Consider the following 21,853-nt stretch of genomic DNA (forward strand, 5'->3'; position numbering starts at 1 on the left):
ACATAAACGAGGGGACAGTTCGTGCACAAAATCCTGCACGAGAACACTTTCGTAATTATAAACAGCTCCGAGACTACACTGCACTTGCGGTATGTTTCGGAAGGCGACAGAGTTTACACCCTGACAGCAATCACATTAACCAATAAGCCGGCCACTTCACTACCTGGCCTATACGTCTGCTAAAACTGATTTTGCCCTTTGACTGTGTTTTTTGTTGATAGCCTGCATTAGACAAAAATGGTTAAAATGGCTCTGAACACTTTGGGACTTAACATCTGAGGTCATCAGTCCCCTAGAACTTATAACTACTTAAACCTAACGAACCTAAGGACTTCACACACATCCATGCCCGAGGCAGGATTCGAACCTGCGACCGTAGCAGTCACGCGGTTCCAAACTGAAGCGCCTAGAACCGCTCGGCCACACAGGCCGGCAGCCTGCATTAGAGGTTATCACATTTATCATATTCCAAATGAACTTGAATGCTGAAATAATGTTAATGAAATGATGACCCTGTCATTATTTTCTCAATTGTTGATGGTGATTAATGTATCAACGTGAGATTGAGCATTTACAAAAGTCATGGCGCAGGTTTATTGATTAGAAATAGGAGAAAAAATACAATGATGGCAAATAAACATGAACTGATGGCAGTACAAATATGCCACAAGCAGTTGACACACTCCTGAGTGGCAGCTGGTTGGCAAAGACTAACGTTTTTCTGACTAAACTGTTTACTCTGGCTCCGAACGTGGATAACGCAATCTGAAATTATCTAACACTGAATAGACTTTGATGAATTTATTCTACTCACAAGGGAGCCTCCCCATCGCACCCCCCTCAGATTTAGTTATAAGTTGGCACAGTGGATAGGCCTTGAAAAACTGAACACACATCAATCGAGAAAACAGGAAGAAGTTGTGTGGAACTATGAAAAAATGAGCAAAATATATAAACTGAGTAGTCCATGCGCAACATATGTCACATCAAGGAGAGGTCAGCTCAGCAGCGCCATGGCCTTGTGGTTAGCGTGAGCAGCTGCGGAACAATAGGTCCTTGGTTCAAGTCTTCCCTCGAGAGAAAAGTTTAACTTTTTATTTTCAGTTTATGTGACAAAAAACTATTATGTTTTCATCAGTTTTTTGGGAGTGATTATCACATCCACAAGAAAACCTAAATCGGGCAGTGTAGAAGAATTATTTTACCCATTCGCCAAGTGTACAAGTTAGGTGGGTCGACACCAAATTCCTGTCATGTGACGCACATGCCTTCACCATTGTCGTATAGATACATCAGACGTGTTTTTCTGTGGAGGAATCGGTTGACCTATGACCTTGCGATCAAATGTTTCCGGTTCCCATTGGAGAGGCACGTCCTTTCGTCTACTAATCGCACGGTTTTGCGGTGCGGTCGCAAAACACAGACACTAAACTTATTACAGTGAACAGTGACGTCAATGAACGAACGGACAGATCATAACTTTGCGAAAATAAAGAAAGTAAATTTTTCAGTCGAGGGAAGACTTGAACCAAGGACTTCTCGCTTCTTATCTGCTCACGCTAACCACGGGACCACGGCGATACTGCGCTTCTGCTATCCCTCATGTTGCCTATGTTGCCCATGGACTACTCAGTTTGTATATTTTGCTTATTTTTTCATAGTTCCACACAACTTCTTCCTGTTTTCTCGATTGATCTTTGTTCAGTTTTTCAAGGCCTATCCACTGAGCCAACTTATAACTAGATCTGAGGGGGGTGCGATGGGGAGGTTCCCTTGTCAGAAGCTATACTACGTTGGTGCAGCTGAGAACAGGTGGCGAGACTGTGATCCTGTTTACCCGAACGAACTAGAGCAGCAATACAGTACTCCTTTTCTCGATGAGCGGCGCTGTCTCAGGCGACAGCCATCGTTCAAGCGTCTTCAAAGCAGCGACATGTGGGGCCTGTCATTCAATGTCGGCGGCTGGCGGTCTGTTAGACGGATCGCAATTACTCTCTAACGGAGCCCTGAAATTTCAGGAGATTCCAGAGTGTGACACTCCTGTTCGCTGGTCGTACCATGGACCAATTTGACTCAGTTATACGGCAGTGAGCACAAGGAGACAAACGTCAAGGTAGCAGACTTGACACGAATAAGATCACCCTCTGCACAGGAAGTTGTCTGAGATGACTCAGGTGTAAACTGTCGGTACTGGTAAGTCCGCACCACAGGCTCCCCAGTGCTAGTGCAAAGTCACTCTCAGAACAAGTATCCCATGTGCAATCCACTCATAAAGGTTCAAGACCAGAATCCTGTCCAGACCTGAATCTGAATCAGAAGCCCACTCCAGACTGGAGTCTGAATCGGAAGACAAAATTTCGCCTGAATGAGATTTTCACTCTGCAGTGGAATGTGCGCTGATATGAAACTTCCTGGCAGATTAAAACAGTGTGCCGGACCGAGACTCGAACCCGGGACCTTTGCTTGTCGCGGGCAAGTGCTCTACCAACTGAGCTACACACGCACGATTCACGCCCCCTCCTCACAGCTTTACTTCCGTTAGGCAAAGGTCCCGAGTTCGAGTATCGGTCCGGCACGCAGTTTTAATCTGCCAGGAAGTTTCAAAGTTTCTCCTCCCTCACTTCCCATCAAATCTCAGCAAATACCACAAAAGCACTCCCACAGCCATCGCCACAAGAGTTTCGTGCCAAACACAAGACTCCACCCTCTCTGTCTAATTCATCTGCTCTAATCGTGGGCCAAACCTGATCAGTGTTAACAATATACTTCTCTTATAAGCAGAAGTAGCCGATACCTGACTCGCAAGTTCCCACTCAGAGGGGATGAGGCATTGTGCTGCCGACTTGTTTCTTCCCATAGACACTTCAGGCAGCTTGTTTTGAGTTTCCGTATACACTAATGGCCATTAAAATTGCAACACCACGAAGATGACGTGCTACAGACGCGAGATTTAACCGAAAGGAAGAAGATGCTGTGATATGCAGATGATTAGCTTTTCAGAGCATTCACACAAGGTTGGCGCCGGTGGCGACATCTGCATCGTCCTGACATGAGGAAAGTTTCCAACCGATTTCTCATACACGAACAGCAGTTGACCGGCGTTGCCTGATGAAACGTTGTTGTGATGCCTCGTGTAAAGAGGAGAAATGCGTACCATCACGTTTCCGACTTTGATAAAGGACGGATTGTAGCCTATCACGATTGCGGTTTATCGTATCGCGACATTGCTGCTCGCATTGGTCGAGATCCAAGGACTGTTAGCAGAATCGATGGGTTCAGGGGGGTAATACGGAACGCCGTGTTGGATCCCAACGGCCTCGTATCACTAGCATTCCCGATGACAGGCATCTTATCCACATGGCTCGATCTCTGATTCAACAGATGGGGACGTTTTCAAGACAACAACCATCTACACGAACAGTTCGACAACGTTTGCAGCAGCATTGACTATCAGCTCGGAGACCATGGCTGCGGTTACCCTTGAAGCTGCATCACAGACAGGACCGCCTGCGATGGTGTACTCAACGTCGAACCTGGGTGCACGAATGGCATAACGTCATTTTTTCGGATGAATCCAGGTTCTGTTTACAGTATCATGATGGTCGCATCAGTGTTTGGCGACATCACAGTAAACGCACACTGGAAGCGTGTATTCGTCATCTCCATACTGGCGTATCATACAGCGTGATGGTATGGGGTGTCGTTAGTTACACGTCTCGGTCAAAAAAAATGGTTCAAATGGCTCTGAGCACTATGCGACTTAACTTCTGAGGTCATCAGTCGCCTAGAACTTAGAACTAATTAAACCTAACTAACCTAAGGACATCACACACATCCATGCCCGGGGCAGGATTCGAACCTGCGACCGTAGCGGTCACGCGGTTCCAGACTGAAGCGCCTTTAACCGCACGGCCACACGTCTCGGTCACCTCTTGTTCGCACTGACGGCACTTTGAACAGTGGACGCTACCTTTCAGATGTGTTACGACCCGTGGCTCTATCCTTAATTCTATCCCTGCGAAACCCTACATTTCAGCAGGATAATTCACGACCTCATGTTGCAGGTCCTGTACAGGCCTTTCTAGATACAGAAAATGTTCGACTGCTGCCCTGGACAACACATTCTCCAGATCTCTCACCAATTGAAAACGTCTGGTCAATGGTGGCCGAGCAAACTGGCTCGTCACAGTACGCCAGTCACTACTCTTGATGAACTGTGGTATCGTGTTGAAGCTGCATGGGCAGCTGTACCTGTACACGCCATCCAAGCTCTGTTGACTCAATGCCCAGCCGTATCAAGGCCGTTCTGGGTACTGATTTCTCAGGATCTGTGCACCCAAATTGCGTGAAAATGTAATCACATGTCAATTCTAGTATAATATATTTGGCCTACGAATACCCGTTTATCATCTGCATTTCTTCTTGGTGTAGCAATTTTAGTGGCCAGTAGTGTAACTCTAAAGGGAACAACACATTTATCATTGGGATCATTATGTGGATATCCTGAACGTTACCGTGTGTGGAATTAGGTGCCCGAGCTAAACTAAGAGAAGTGCCTTTGTGTCCCAACACAGATCATTTCAGAGCCGTGTTCCTTCTAAAACTGTTTTGGAGGCCTGAGGCTTCCTAAAAAGCTCTGGAGGTACTGAAATGACACCGCCTGACTGCTCCCTCGAATTTTTATGGCCGTCATCCCTGTTCACATATTGCATTTGCAACACTGTTGTAATGTGCTGGCCAGGTGAGATAGATTTCTCTCGTGCTCCTGCCCTGCTGTAGTAAGAGACGCCTAACTTGTAGGTCCGGGTAGGCTGTTTTTTCACCTCTAATTGAAAGCATTGTCTGCACACCGGTGCCAGAAATTTTTGGGTCCAATATTCTGTTCTTCGAGATGTTGACTTTGCTAATAGCTGCACGTGGATTTCAAGCCCCAAATTCCACTGCAACATTTACTCTTAAATGTGCAGACTGACTGCTAGTTCACAATTCCAGAAAATACTATTCAAAGGAGAACCGCCATAAATATCTCGCATGCATTAACAATGCGTGCTCCCATCAGTGCCTGCTCATGCTCATAACTTCCTGTCGTCTCACAAAAACAATGTCTTAGGTGTAAAATCAACATTAAATTGTACTCTTGAATATGGAGAATAGTGAGGGAGCGACTCGTCTTCTCTCACAGCTATAGAGGCAGAATGGATCAATATTCTCAATATTTCTGGAGGGCATTTCCAGAGACTTGTTGAGTCCATGCCACCTAGTTGCTTCATTGCACCAGGCAAAAGGAGATGCAGCACCATGTTACGAGATATCCCATGACCCCATGACTTCTCTCACCTAAGTCTGGAAAGTTGGAAAGAAGATTTCACCTATCATTATACACTCCTGGAAATTGAAATAAGAACACCGTGAATTCATTGTCCCAGGAAGGGGAAACTTTATTGACACATTCCTGGGGTCAGATACACCACATGATCACACTGACTGAACCACAGGCACATAGACACAGGCAACAGAGCATGCACAATGTCGGCACTAGTACAGTGCAGCAATGCAGGCTGCTATTCTCCCATGAAGACGATCGTAGAGATGCTGGATGTAGTCCTGTGGAACGGCTTGCCATGCCATTTCCACCTGGCGCCTCAGTTGGACCAGCGTTCGTGCTGGACGTGCAGACCGCGTGAGACGACGCTTCATCCAGTCCCAAACATGCTCAATGGGGGACAGATCCGGAGATCTTGCTGGCCAGGGTAGTTGACTTACACCTTCTAGAGCACGTTGGGTGGCACGGGATACATGCGGACGTGCATTGTCCTGTTGGAACAGCAAGTTCCCTTGCCGGTCTAGGAATGGTAGAACGATGGGTTCGATGACGGTTTGGATGTACCGTGCACTATTCAGTGTCCCCTCGACGATCACCAGTGGTGTACGGCCAGTGTAGGAGATCGCTCCCCCACCATGACGCCGGGTGTTGGCCCTGTGTGCCTCGGTAGTATGCAGTCCTGATTGTGGCGCTCACCTGCACGGCGCCAAACACGCATACGACATTCATTGGCACCAAGGCAGAAGCGACTCTCATCGCTGAAGACGACACGTCTCCATTCGTCCCTCCATTCACGCCTGTCGCGACACCACTGGAGGCGGGCTGCACGATGTTGGGGCGTGAGCGGAAGACGGCCTAACGGTGTGCGGGACCGTAGCCCAGCTTCATGGAGACGGTTGCGAATGGTCCTCGCCGATACCCCAGGAGCAACAGTGTCCCTAATTTGCTGGGAAGTGGCGGTGCGGTCCCCTACGGCACTGCGTAGGATCCTACGGTCTTGGAGTGCATCCGTGCGTCGCTGCGGTCCGGTCCCAGGTCGACGGGCACGTGCACCTTCCGCCGACCACTGGCTTGTAATGACAGTATTACCAGCTATGTGCCATAAACGCTGTCGACTTATTTGATATTGGAGTTCAGTTTCGTACACTCTTAAATGAAGTAAATAATTTACTTACAATTATTTGGTGACTACCCAAATCACGTACCATAAATTTCCTCTTAAAAAATAACTTTATCCTTTATTTAAGCCTGTGTTCAAACTGTTGATCAAGGGCTGTAAGGCAACAGTTGTAATCGCCGTTCGAAAGAACGAGCAACAGACATAATTACAGTGGATGATATGGTAGCGCATGCACTGGCGATTCGACGACACATATCGTCTGACGCAGTTGAGGCTTCGTCATAAACTGCACCTTTGAGTGTTCCCCAAAGAAAGAAATCAAGAGGAGTCAAACTGAGGGACCTCGCAGACCATTTGACAACAGAATTTCGTCCTAACCAACGTCCAGGAAAGTTCTCATTCAGCATTGGAGTTGCAACACGGGACGAGTGAACTTGGCAACCGTCGTGTTGCAGCCACTTACACCGTCGAATATCCAGTGGTACAGCTTCTAGAAGAACTAGCAGAATTTTCGTGTGTATGAATCTCCATTTAGAAAGCCTGAGACGAAGTAAGGTTCCGCAATGCAATTTCCTATGATGCCGTACCATATGTTTATGCTCCACGGCCATTGATGTTGAACGTGATGAAGCCAGCGTGGATTATCGCTGCCCAGTAATGCACGTGATTAGTAAACGTAGCTGCATTGATAAATACGCGCCTAGAACAACTCGGCCACCGCGGCCAGCTGTACGATGTTCGAAATAAGGGTCGTCGAGTGCCTGATGGAGTGATAGATGATTGGGACGGAAATTCTGTCGATGCAGGACGTGAATGGCACTCGTCTGGCTGATTCCACGTTCCTCGGCAGTATGTCTCGTACCACTGTGCGGATTCATTAGCGTCGTAGCCAGAACAACTTCTTACCGTTCTCCGTCAATTGTAGTCTTCTTTCTTTTCCTGTTTTTGGCGTTCAAGCAGCCTGTCCGCACTACCATGTTAATAAACACATCAAAAAAAGTTTTGCATCGCCTTGGTTCCGAGAGTTACGCAACCTGTACAGAAAATTGGAATAGACATCAACATATACATCATTTCCGCCCTTTTTATGGCTCATGAAAACCACACATTGCATGTTGTACCACCATACAGCGAGGCTTTCAGAAGTGGTGGTCCAGATTGCTGTACACACCGGAACCTCTGATACCCAGTAACACGTCCTCTTGCGTTGATGCATTCCTGTATTCGTCGTGGCATACTTTTCACAAGTTCATCAAGACACTGTTGGTCCAGATTGTCCCACTAGGCGTAGATCCCCCAGAGTGGCTGGTGAGTCACTTCGTCCATAAACAGCCCTTTTCAATCTATTCCAGGCATGTTCGATAGCGTTCATGGCTGTAGAACATGCTGGCCACTCGATGTCGTTATCCCAAAGCAAGTCATTCACAAGACGTGCACGATGGGAGCGCGAATTGTCGTCCATGCAGAGGAATGCCTCGACAATATGCTGCTGATATGGTTGCACTGTCGGTCGGAGGATGGCATTCACGTATCGTACAGCCGTTACAGCGCCTTCCATGACCACCAGTGGCGTACGTCGGCCCCACATAATGCCACCCCAAAACAGCACTTGCTGCACTCGCTGGACAGTGTGCCGAAGGCGTTCAACCTGACCAGGTTGCCTCTAAACACGCTCCGACGATTGTCTGGTTGAAGGCATATGCGACACTCATCGGTGAAGAGAACGTGATGCCAGTCCTGAGCGGTTCATTCGGCATGTCGTTGGGCCCATCTGTACCGCGCTGCATGGTGTCGTGGTTGCAAAGATGGACCTCGCCATGGACGTCGGGAGTGAAGTTAAGCATCATGCAGGCTATTGCGCACAGTTTGAGTCGTAGCACGACGTCCTCTGGCTGCACGAAAAGCGTTATTCAGCATGGCGTCGTTGCTGTCAGGGCTCTTCCGAGCCATAATCCATAGGCAGCAGTCATCCATAAGTAGCCCTTGGGAGGCCTGAGCGAGGCATGTCATCGACAGTTCCTGTCTCTTTGTGTCTCCTCGATGTCCGAAAAATATCGCTTTGGTTCGTCGGAACCCCTCCGTCTAATAGGCGCTGCTCATGCATGGTTGTTTACGTCTTTGGGTGGGTTTAGTGACATCTCTGAACAGTGTCTATGATACATATCCACAGTCAACATCGATCTTCAGGAGTTCTGGGAACCGGGGTGATGCAAGTTTTGATGAGTGTAATTCGTGCAATTGCCCGGCGAGTCGGACATTAGTGGTCCCTAAGATAGCCCTATACCGCTGTACTGTTTTTGTGGCATTTCTTTTACATTCATCACATGAAAGTGGTATATACAACTTCTCATTGATGTGCATGTCTCACTCAACGAATGCTGAAACAGAAATGAGCGGTCTGGAGTGCAGGCAAGTAAACAAGTAAATCTGTTGGCATTCTGAGACAGCGTATGGAGCCGCGCGACTTTCATAAAGGTCGTGTAAGCCGGCCGGGGTGGCCGAGCGGTTCTAGGCGCTTCAGTCTGGAACCGCACGTCGCATGTCGCAGGTTCGAATCCTGCCTCGGGCATGGCTGTGTGTGATGTCCTTAGGTTAGTTAGGTTTAAGTAGTTCTAAGTTCTAGGAGACTGATGACCTCAGACGTTAAGTCACATAGTGCTCAGAGCCATTTGCACCATTTGAGACAGCGTAGCACGAGAGCTCGCTTGGCGATGATTGCACAGCTCATACCGATTCTGGCCACTGTGTTACCACATTCTAGGGCATTTCTCCAACTTTTTACTACAGGTTTCAACGCTAACAGTAACAAATTCTGTATCACAGTAATTGTCTTCTCAAGAGTTATCGAATACAGTATATGGTTCCATTTCAAAAATCTTGCTTGCTTCAGTATCTCAGTTGCTATCAGAGCTCAAAACATTAACCAAATAAAAAAATACGTGCCCCTCGACGCTCTAACAACCGCCGAAAGCCACTTTTCGATACGTGTAACTATTCACGAAATAAAATCGGTGTTAAGTCTTACATGACTCACCTTGTACATCGAGTATCTTATAGAGTCCGCCAGAAAAATGTATACACTCTTTGTCAGGCTCTAGCGAGATATCGATATTGTCGTCCGATTTGAGTTACGAATGTGTGGTAGTATGGTTTTTGGCTCAACAGATGTAAGTACTGAGAAAACAAGATGACTGGAGCACGCTTGACATTCGAGTAACGAAAATGTATTGTGAAGTGGTTTTTCAAGTTTGATAATGCCGTTGAAGTGCAACGTCAGTGGAGGCGGGAGTTTGAAACGGAACTGCCAACACGCCTGACAGTGAAACGCATCATTGACAGGTTTGAATTGCATGAAACGATTTGTGATATTCACAAAGGAAGATCAGGAAGACAGCTTACAGCTGAAAGTCCTGCTTCGTCGGCTCTTGTGTTAGAAACGTCTGTTAATTCTCCACAGAAGTCTGCTACGCAATGTACACGTGAAGTGGTGGTTAGCAGCACAACTGAACGAAGAATTCCGAAAGCTGCAAAGTGGAAACTTTACATTCCACGATTACGCGATTAATGATGACGATCGTGGTCACCGAATTCAGTTTTGCGAATAGTATCAGAAAACGGTAAACTGATGACGAACAATTTGTGAGGAAGGTAGTGTGGAGTGACGAGGTACAATTTAAACTTAATGGAACCGTAAATCGGCATAACAGTGCGTACTGCGCATCGGAAATTCGGCGTGTTTACGTCGATAAAGCGGTCAATCTACCAGGGGTGCATGTGAGGTGTGGACAATCGTCTAGGGACTTAGTAGGATTCTTTTTCTTTGATGCTACTGTCACTGGAGAAGTGTACCTGGAAATTTTCCGCACATCAATTTTGCCAGGTTTGAGTGTGCTTTAAGGAGCCGATGAAGAGGTCTTCTACCAACAGGGCGGGGGCCACCACATTACCACCTAGCAGTACGAGCTTTTCAGGATGAAAATTTTCCGGGGCATAGGATTGGACGAAGAGGGCCCATTGACTTCCTTCCACGGTCGCCAATCTAACTCCTATGGACTTTTGCTTGTGGGGGAACTGTGAAAGATAATGTCTGTCGACGTAAGCCATGCGCGCTAGAGGAACTTCGCCAGGAGATTACAGCGACATTTGCAGCGCATTGACTGACGTAGTTACAGCGACCGCTCGTCGTTCTGTTACGTGTATAGCAGCCAACGGCGAACATTTTGAACATTTAAAGTAACCAAGTGCAAACCTGAAGTTTGTATAACATGTGTGATTAATTATTAAATGTAAAATAAACACATAAGTAATACTTGTCGTTCCTTAACGTGTGCATACATTTTTCTGGCGCACTCTGTATACATACAGGATGCTAGGCCTACAACGGCAGATATTTTTATCGATGACTGAGGACAGTATTTACTTCATTTGAAGACTATAGCTAGCAAAATATGCATGTTTATAGGTTGATTAGTAGCTCCTTAGCACTGGTGGCATAAGCCATCCATTAATGTTTATTTTCCCATGGGCAGCAGATCACGTATTTAAATGTGCATGCGTGGACACAAAGCGGTATGTCTATACTGACAGGTGTCGTCCAGTTCCCAGTGCAGTTACGACATCTACATCTACATCCATACTCCGCAAACCACCTGACGATGTGTGGTGGAGGGTACTTTGAGTACCTCTATCGGTTCTCCCTTCTATTCCAGTCTCGTATTGTTCGTGGAAAGAAGGATTGTCGGTATGCCTCTGTTTGGGCTCTCTCTGAATTTATCCTCATGGTCTCTTCGCGAGATAAACGTATGAGGGAGCAGTATACTGCTTGACTCCTCGGTGAAGGTATGTTCTCGAAACTTCAACAAAAGCCCGTAACGAGCTACTGAGCGTCTCTCCTGCAGAGTCTTCCACTGGAGTTTATCTATCATTTGTGTAACGCTTACGCGATTACTAAATTATCCTGTAACGAAGCGCGCTGCTCTCCGTTGGATCTTCTCTATCTCTTCTATCAACCCTATCTGGTACGGATCCCACACTGCTGAGCAATATTCAAGCAGTGGGCGAACAAGTGTACTGTAACCTACTTCCTTTGTTTCCGGATTGCATTTCCTCAGGATTCTTCCAATGAATCTCAGTCTGGCATCTGCTTTACTGACGATCAACTTTATATGATCATTCCATTTTAAATCACTCCTAATGCATACTCCAAGATAATTTATGAAATTAACTGTTTCCAGTTGCTGACCTGCTATATTGTAGCTAAATGATAAAGGATCTGCACATCTGTTCAACGTCCCTTCGTGAAAACGGGGATGACCTGTGCCTTTTTCCAATCTTTTGGAACGCTACGCTCTTCTAGAGACCTACGGTACCCCGCTGCAAGAAGGGGGGCAAGTTCCTTCGCCTACTCTGTGTAAAATCGAACTGATATCCCATCACGTCCAGCGGCCTTTCCTCTTTTGAGCGATTTTAATTGTTTCTGTATCCCGCTGTCGTCTATTTCGATATCTACCATTTTGTCATCTGTGCGTCAATCTAGAGAAGGAACTACAGTGCAGTCTTCCTCTGTGAAACAACTTTGGAAAAAGACATTTAGTATTTCGGCCTTAGTCTGTCATCCTCTGTTTCAGTACCATTTTGGTCACAGAGTGTCTGGACATTTTGTTTTGATCCCCCTACCGCTTTGACATAAGATCAAAATTTCTTAGGATTTTCTGCCAAGTCAGTACATCGAACTTTACTTTCAATGCAGAAAATATCAGGTAAAAAATTATGGGATGTATTTGATGAAAGACTGTTGGATGCAGACAAAAAACAACTGACACACTGAAGTGGGTACATCTTAAGGTACCAATGATCACAATATTTGTACCCATACCCCTAACACCCTATACTGTATATACAGAAAGAAATCTGCCTCGTGATGACTGGGTGTGTGCTGTCCTTAGGTTAGTTAGGTGTAACTAATTCTAAGTTCTAGGGGACTGATGACCATAGATGTTAAGTCCCATAGTGCTCAGAGAAATTTGAACCATTTGAACCAGAAAGAAATGTCCTTTGTGGCGATGCAGCTGGTAATCGGAATTAGGATATTCTGGCATTTTTCGGAGATTTCCTTTCAATTTATGAAGCTTGTACGGAACCCTGTTTTTCGTCAGTGTTTCTCCCTGCCCATTCATTGACACAGGCAGTTTGCATGGCCTGCCACTGTGACCGAGAGAGGGTAGCGTATTCTGGCCAACTCTGCGCCCCACCCCCTTCTTCCCCCGCCCACCCCGCCGCCACCCCCTCAGTATGACAGTCGGCACCCTCTTTTCCATCCTGCAATGGGGGCTGAGGGAGCGCCCACACAGACGGACGCGGCCGCGGCTGCGGCGCTTTCAATTAAACGCGGCGATCATCTTGAGAGATAGCAATCTCCATTACGGCGCTCGCGGGACCGTGAAGTGGGAGATTAGGCTAATAGGCTGGCCTAGGCTATGGGAACACGGCCATATGCAGGTGTAGCCGGCTGCCGGATATCGCAGATGTTCGCCGCCGCGCTAGCAGCTCAGCCGCCGCATAATACGGTGGCACCCGCGAGTCGCTCCATCGGAGGCGCGCCGCAGACCTTGTCGCGCCTGCGAGAGCTCATCAAAGTTGCGCGAGACACGCCCACGCCACGCACACGTAATGCCGTGCCGGATAAGCCCGTTGAATTCTGTCGGCCCTGCGCAGGTGTGCGACCGACTTCATTTGCGGAGGTATGGAATATTCATAGCGTCTTGTCGAGCCTAGTTTACACCGGAGCGAATGGTAGCGAACGAGCATCTGCAGACAGTTCGACAGTGTTCACAATCATTCTCTTGTACACTGCTCAAAAGAGTTAGGGGAACATGAATTTGGGCGTCTGCCGTATCCCACTGAGCAATAATGACGACTGATTACGTTACCAAAACTATATCTTTCAAAAATAAAGTACAGAACAGATCTTCATTACATTGTCGATCGTTAACATAAAAAGAACTGAAAAGTTGGACACGTTGTAAGGCACCACTTATTTGCTAATAAGAGCGCAATTTACTTTATTTCGAGTTTTTCTATTGTACATACGTGAAATCAATGTGTCAGCGCTACAGTACGAATGGAGTAAGAAGAAACTCGTGACAAGAGATACGTAGAGAAAGTACATTTTATTCTGACGCGAATCAGGTAACTGTTATTAATAAATATTTCTAGAACAGAGGTTACCTTTTGTCACTCAGACACTAGGAGAAGTCTATGGGACATAAATACTATCTTTCAGTAATTTTACAATGTCAGGTAACGTTGATATTAACAAATAAAGGAATAACTCTGGCGTAATCCAAGATGTACGATCTTGCAAGAACTACACCGATTGTACGGTCAAGACTGTGCGCCACAGTCGGTATTCGTCGCTATTATGCCTCTCAGTGTTGTCATGCGGTAGACCATGCTGTGCTGGAAAAGAACGAGAGCTCCGAGCGCTAATAAAAGCACTAAAGCTCAAAACGTTGTAGGTATGGAAGTCTGATTCCAGTTGTATGCGGCCATTCTGACAAGACTGTATAAATATTCCAAGAACTTTATGGATTTCTGATATTTTGTACCACTGCTATCTGGTTTGAGTCGTTGATTCCCTATCGGCACTAGTACTGTTTTTCTGGGGTTCGTTTGGGCGCCTGACGCTTTTTGGAATGTGTTCATGATGGTTTCTACTCTCCCAATATCTTCCTGATCTTCAATAATGATGTCTAGGTCGTCAGCGTAGGCTATATATGCTACTGCTTTGTCCCCTGCGGAGAATCCTCTGATGTCATTTGTGAGTTTCCGCAGCAGCGGGTCCAGTGCTATAGCGAAGAGAACCATTGACAATGGACAGCCTTGCCTCACGGATCTGTCCAGTTTCATCTGTTTCGTTTTCCAACTATTGATTATTACTGTCGATCTCGCAGTACTTAGTATCTTCTGTATGATTGTGATGAATTTTTGTCCAAACCCGAGTCTGTTTAGTGTCTCTACGAGGTATTTGTGATCGATCCTGTCGAAGGCCTTGTTGAAGTGCACCGAAATTATGGCACCTGCGTTTCTGGTGGTGGCTGCCTGTTATTATGTCACTGTAGGTGCATGTGGCGTCATATATATTTTTCCCTGGTACCGCAATGTTTGCCACGGACTGATGACTTTCCTCATCGCCGATTTCGGGTTGGTTGCGATGCATTTCGCTACTATTTTACAGTCGGCGTTGAGGAGCATAAACGGGCGAAACTCTTCAATGCGGCGGGCGGCTCTCTTCTTAGGGATGAGCGTTACGGTACCTTTGGGCAGCCCAGGTGGAATTTCCGCCCCATCGAGTATCTCGTTCACCATCTCCGTGAATTGCGCTCCTAGTAAGTCCCAATATGCGAGGTAGAACTCGAGCGGGATGCTGTCGGCGCCCGGTGCTCTTCCTCTGGCGCTGGTCTTCATCGTTTCTTTGACGTCGTCCTCGTCGACATTTTCTGTCGGCAACGCCCTGTCTGCGTCTGTCAGGACGCCCCTCGTCTGTTGCAGAATTTCAGCAGTTGCCGCGTCGTCTGTCGCTTCTCGACGGAATATGTCTCGGAAATAGTCTTCGATGTGTTTTTTAATCCCGTTATAGTCGTGAGCGTCTTCCCCTTCTTGTCCTGCAACTCCCTTACGCACTTTCTTGCGGCTCTCTCCCTTTTCCTGTTTAGGTGGTGCATGGTGAGTGGCTCTTGATCCACCTCGGCATATACTACTGGCCATTAAAATTGCTACACCACGAAGATGACGTGCTACAGACGCGAAATTTAACCGACAGGAAGAAGATGCCGTGACATGCAAATGATAAGCTTTTCATAGCATTCACACAAGGTTGGCGCCGGGGGCGACACCTACGACGTGCTGACATGAGGAAAGTTTCCAACCGATTTCTCATACACAAACAGCAGTTGACCGGCGGTGCCTGGCGAAACGTTGTTATGATGCCTCGTGTAAGGACGAGAAATGCGTACCATCACGTTTCAGACTTTGATAAAGGTCGGATTGTGAGCCTATCGCGATTGCGGTTCATCGTATCGCGACATTGCTGCTCGCGTTGGTCGACATCCAATGACTGTTAGCAGAATATGGAATCGGTGGCCTCAGGAGGGTAATACTGAACGCCGCCCTGGATCCCAACGGCCTCGTATCACTAGCAGTCGATATGGCAGGCATCTTATCCGCATGGCTGTAACGGATCGTGCAGCCACGTCTCGATCCCTCAGTCAACAGATGCGGACGTTTGCAAGACAACAACCATCTGCACGAACAGTTCGACGACGTTTCAGCAGCATGGACTATCAGCTCGGAGACCATGGCTGCGGTTACCCTTCACGCTGCATCACAGACAGGAGCCCCTGCAATGGTGTACTCGACGACCAACCTGGGTGCACGAATGGTAAAACGTCATTTTTTCGGATGAATCCAGGTTCTATTTACAGCATCATGATAGTCGCATCCGTGTTTGGCGACATCGCGGTGAACGCACATTGGAGGCGTGCATTCGTCATCGCTATACTGGCGTATCACCGTGCGTGATGGTATGGGGTGCCACTGGTTACACGCCTCGGTCACCTCTTGTTCGCATTGACGGCACTTTGAACAGTGGACGTTACATTTCAGATGTGTTACGACCCGTGGCTCTTCCCTTCATTCGATCCCTGCGAAACCCTACATTTCAGCAGGATAATGCACGACCGCATGTTGCAGGTCCTGTAGGGGACTTTCTGGATACGGAAATTCTTCGACTGCTGCCCTGGCCAACACATTTTCCAGATCTCTCACCAACTGAAAACGTCTGGTCAATGGTGGCCGAACCACTGGCTCGTCACAATAAGCCAGTCACTAATCTTGATGAACTATGGTATCGTGTTGAAGCTGCATGGGCAGCTGTTCCTGTACACGCCATCCAAGCTCTTTTTGACTCTGTTTGCCCAGGCGTATCAAGGCCGTTATTACTGCCAGAGGTGGTTATTCTGGGTACTGATTTCTCCAGATCTATGCACCCTAATTGCGTGAAAATGTAATCACATGTCAGTTCTAGTATACTATATTTGTCCAATGAATACCCGTTTATCATCTGCATTTCTTCTTGGTGTAGCAATTTTAATGGCCAGTAGTGGGTGAAGGCGCCTCTCATTTGTTATTTCTTTATTTGTAGGAGTTTTGCCTTGATTCTCGTTACTAGCGGAAGGTATATCTGGCCGTCTGCTGGTGCGTCGAGTGCGTCTTTCGGGCACTGCTGGTATAAGTCGGACGTGGTTCGCCTCCAGAATGACTTTTCTCGGGACTCCGTGCTTGGGAAGTGAGAACGCTATTGCGAGAGCACGAGCTACGAACATAACACTACAGTGAAAGCGTGCAGAATAAACTATCAAGTAGCGCAGCACAGCGGGAAGATGGACAGGCAGGCAAGCAAGACATTTTTAGTCTGCTTGGGTTGGGCACAACTTGTACTGGATGGGAGTAGAGCTGCCTGCTCGGTCGACTGATAACGTGCGGCAGGTTGCCTGCCAAGCTAACAGGCAGGCATGCGCAGGTTAAAAGCGGAATGAGTACACCTATGCCTGTAATCCAGGCGGAGGAGCATTGATCAAACGGAACTATATGGTTGAGGAGACCGCTTCAAGTCATCTATGACGCATATATGCGGACTGAAGCGACTAATGAAAATTAGTACCTAGGCTGGGATTCGAACGCAGATCACCTGTTTACTAGACAGATGCGCTAACCACTACGCCACCTTGGCACAGCAGCTTTGCACACCTGCGTTGAATACCCTAGAACGCCTCCCTTCTCATTCTAAGTTCCGAAATTTTCATTCGTCGCTTCTGTCTGCGTATATTCATAGATGTTTTAGACGAAAATGTCTCTGGAACTATACAGTTTTGTTTGACAAACATAACTACTAGGAGCTATTTTCTGAAGATGTTTGTCTGGGGTGTAGCCTTGTACCCAAGTGAAACTTGGTCGACAAGTGGTTCAGACAAGAAGAGAATAGAAGATTCGATATGTGGTCCTACAGAAGAATGGTGAAGATTTGATGGATAGTTGGACTGAATCGAAATGAGGAGAAAAGAATTTATGGCACAACTTGACTGAAAGGAGGTGTCGGCTGATAGGACTCATCCTGAAGTATCAAGAAGGGATAGTCGGTTTGATAATATAGCTGGGGGGGGGGGGGGGGGAGGTGTAGAGAGATAACAAGGCTTGCATACAGTAAGCAGGTTGGAACAGATGTAAGTTGTGGTAGTGATACAGGCTTGCACAAGTTGTCATAGCATGGAGAACTGCATCAAACCAGTCTTCGGACTGGAAGCAACAGCTATCTTTTATGGTCACCGATACCTGTGTCATCCCGAACTAGCAACGTTCGGCCTTGAGTATGCTGGGAAGCACGCCCACAGCGCGGCACGCCGACACTCCACCTACCCACAAGGTGTGTGGCGGAGGGTGCTCTGACCGAAGCTGCCCCGCGTCCATCGACGGCCTGGGGCGACAGCGGCGGGCAATCCAATAACCGCCTCCCTGGAGAACCGGGCTAACACGCCATCATGCGCCTCTTACACTTTTTTATCCGCTATCGCGCCGCCCCATATCGTTTCCCAGGACACCGAATTTCTGTCTGTCCACCACGCAGCAGTAGCGGCCAGATAAAAGCCGGGAGCGGGTCCCGCGTCAGCGATCGTTCCCGAGTCCTCGCCGCAAAAAAGTGAAAGCAATTTCGCCTCGATAATGTCGCTATGATTTAAGAAAATAGAGTCTGAAGATAAGGCGGAAACACCACACAGATGACGCACATGCCCACTGGTGTCAGATAATAGGATTTTCCACGGTATCGAATGAACGAGGAGTTGTTTGTCGGTGATTATGTATTACTGAGTAATGAAATAAATTTTCAAAATGTATTGCAAGACTTTTTTGTAGTTACTGTTTTACTCTTCAGCCAGAAGTCCGTTTTCATGTAGTTCTTCGCGCTAGCCCAACTTGTGACAGCTTTTTACGCATCTGTATAGCTACTGCGTCCAAACATGTTTGAATCTGCCTATCGTAATGAATGGTCTGTTTCTACAATTTTTACTTGCAGACTTCCCTCCAATTGCGAAATTGACTAATGCTCGATAACATAACGCGGCCCGTCCATTTTTCCCTGATTTTAGTCAAGTTCTATTCTCCTCACTTCGATGCAGTACTATTATATACATAAACTACTAAGTGGACAACTTCGAGGACTCCAAGCGGTTGTTCGCAGGTGATGTTGTACACAGAGAAATCGCAACGGTAGGAAATTGGGACGAAATGCAGGAAGATCTTCATAGCATCGACCCTTGGGATAGTACAGTGATTAGCACCTACCCGTCAATACAAACGAATGTAATGTATTTTACATAAATTGGCGGAAAGAACAGTGCAATACATCAGGGAGAATATTCTCTGAATGCGAGTATAAGTAATTGTTTCGTTGTAAGTTGCAGTTAGAAGCGCTTGCATGCACGCTATTATCTCTACCGCCCTTCGAATGTTCAATTAATTATCGCTCATTATGGAATATGACTTTATGGATTGTCTTCTACTGGAAGGGGCCGAACGCTGCCATTCTATATCCTAACAAAACTGTGCTGCCACAGCCTCAACTGGGCTTCATTAACTACTAGTTGAGCACCTGGCGTTGCCAGGATATGTTTTCATTCCAGTCTTCCACTATTTTATCTCTTCGTTCCCCCTCTCTCTGTTCATCTGCTCCGTCCCTCTTTCTCTGTCCACATCCTTATCCTCCTCCATCTGCTCCTCCTTCCTCTCTCTGACTTCCTCCTTCCTCTGTCGGTATACTCCTCTTCTCTTTCTCGTCATCTCCTACTCTTCTCTTTCTCTGTGCATTTCCTCTTCCCCCTCTCTCTGTCTAACTCTTCCTCCTCTGGTCTCTGTCCATCTCATCCTATCCTCTCTCTCTCTGTCCGTTTACTCTCTCTGTGTCCATCTCATGTTCCCCTGTCTCTCTCTCTGTGCACCTCCTCCATCCCCTCTTTCTATCACTCTTCTCTTCCCCATCTTACTATCCATCTCCTCCTCTTTCTCCTACTTCTCTCTGTGTCCATTTCCTCCTCTTTCCTTTCTCTGTCCATTTCCTGCTCTCCTCTCTTTTCGTCCATTTCACTACCTGTCCATTTCCCCTCCCCCCCTCTCTCTGGTCATCTCCTCTTCGCCCCAGTATACCGTTGAGCCTTCAAGGCATATTGCAACGGAGTTAAGTTTTCGTTTTAATGTCTAATTACACGACTATACTTGTCACTGTACGGCAGTCACACAATATTGTTGTTACGTTGCAAAGAAGTTACATTTTTTTCACCAAAGAGCTTAAAGAGAAAGTTTTATAACAGAATCATAGCAAACAGAAGATTGATTAAGACGTTTCCTGTATTATTGTAGGAATGGTAACAATGGTTGAAGAATACTCAGTGTTACAGAACACTCAGCATAATGTCGTTTATTGAAACTGAACTACACTTCTCGAACAATCACTATATACACACAAAGAAAACAAATAACAAGTAGACGACTATTCATCAAGAGCGTCGGTGATGTCCGTCAGAGCTGGTCCTAGCTCGGCGAGGAACTGGCTGTACTGCTGCGGCGCTGGCCTTATAAAGTCGGCGGAGGCCGGCTGAGTACTCCAACTCTCCCTGTGTCTGTGAGGCGACCTCTGCAGAAAAAGGTTCGCATTAGTCTCTAGCAAGTTCTGTTTATTTTTGAAGAATTGTTTTCCTCTTGGTTGCGCCTGCAAGTGCTTGTATATGTTATATGGTACACAGGGGTGCCTTGAGTGTAGTCTGCCAGGCAGGAGCCGTCTGTGGCAGACGTAACAATGATGATTCTTTGTAATTGTGCATTTCACAACAGGAGACACTGATTAAACTACTTTTACATGCTTCACAATTCCACTGTCCATTTCTGTGTAATATAACAACCATTCAATGTGAGATTGACGTACAGTGACAAGTATATTCTGAATTTTGCGCCAGTTTGCAGCACACATACAGTTCTTCTTCAACTCTAACTACTTTTCGTATCTTTGAGCTATCAGCTGCGTAGCAACTATGAGGCCAAGTCATTTAATTATTAACAGTGCAAGTCACAGCCGAACGTCTGGGTCGGCAGAGATGCTGCTGCAAGAAATTGCCAATGTTTACCAGTGACAACAACCATGTAAAAGATACCTTCATACTGATGATGATGGTAACACGCGAAACAAGTAGTGGGTAACATAAAGCCTCATGACCAAAGCAGAATTATCTCTTTTTCATTCTAATTAGCAGTTTCTGTCATCACCACATAATCCATAATGAATATAATTGAAACTAGTAAACGAATAACGAACATAAAACAGAAGACCCGCACAGAACCCTTTGACATTTCATCGCCAAAGTGCCTTCCATTAGTCGCGTATTGTAGTAGAATGCGTCAGGAAATGCAAGTTACGCTGTTTCGCGTCAATAGTTGAGTGGCGTTGCATGTACTATGAGAAGTACCCTCTGCTATGCACTTCACAGTCAAACTTTCTGTCAGATTAAAACTGTGTGTCGCAATGTGACTAGTGAAAGTAAAGCTGTGTGTGTGTGTGTGGGGGGGGGGGGGGGGGTGCAAATCGAGAGTTGTGCTCATTCCGCTCAATCGCTAGAGTCCCGAGCCAGCAAAGAGTTTTAATCTGGCATATAGTTTCAAGAAAGTGTACACTCTTTTGCAGAGAGAAAATTCACTTTTCAGACACTTTCCTTGACAACCTCTCTGTCTCAGTGGTGTGGACTGCACTACACGTTTAAACTACTTCATATTGTGATAGAGGTTAGGTGTAAATCACCGTTAAGGAGTGGCGATCGTTACTGCTATGTATATAAAAGCAGACAAATTTTGTGAATATTTTCTATGTTTATTTCCTAATTCGTTGAATATACTTGGTTTAATAATATCAGTATGTAATTTCAGACTATTAACTAAAGAAATTGCATCCACATCATTTCAATTATATAAAAGAATGTACATTTCATACATCAACGAAATATGTTTACCTTCTGGGTATCAAAATAATTTACGATAAAAAATACAGGGTGGCCAGAAACAGTTTGAAAGCCTTGTAACGGTGTTGCGGGGTACGTTGTGCTAAGGAATAATTATTAAGACATAATTCGATACATGGCAACATTTCCGAGTTAATTAGAAATTGAGGTTAATCAAGACGTTGCATGCGCAAATTCGAGAGAGCCGCGAGAGATGGCGTCGCCAAACATGTTCTTAGTTTGTTTCCTAAAACCGATCAAGAGAGCGATACAAAAATTGGACATGGGCGGTAGCTAGGGTAGAACCTGAGCTAAAGG

General features: G+C 46.5%; 1 non-coding gene across 1 annotated transcript; it reads right to left on the reverse strand.

Annotated features, from left to right (window-relative positions):
* Positions 1-17,160: 17,160 nt before the first annotated feature.
* On the reverse strand, positions 17,161-17,232 carry Trnat-agu (transfer RNA threonine (anticodon AGU)). Its single transcript has one exon. It is a non-coding gene; the product is annotated as a tRNA-Thr (tRNA).
* Positions 17,233-21,853: the final 4,621 nt, after the last annotated feature.

The sequence above is a fragment of the Schistocerca cancellata genome, chromosome 9, assembly GCF_023864275.1.
Source record: "Schistocerca cancellata isolate TAMUIC-IGC-003103 chromosome 9, iqSchCanc2.1, whole genome shotgun sequence".
Lineage (NCBI taxonomy): Eukaryota > Metazoa > Arthropoda > Insecta > Orthoptera > Acrididae > Schistocerca > Schistocerca cancellata.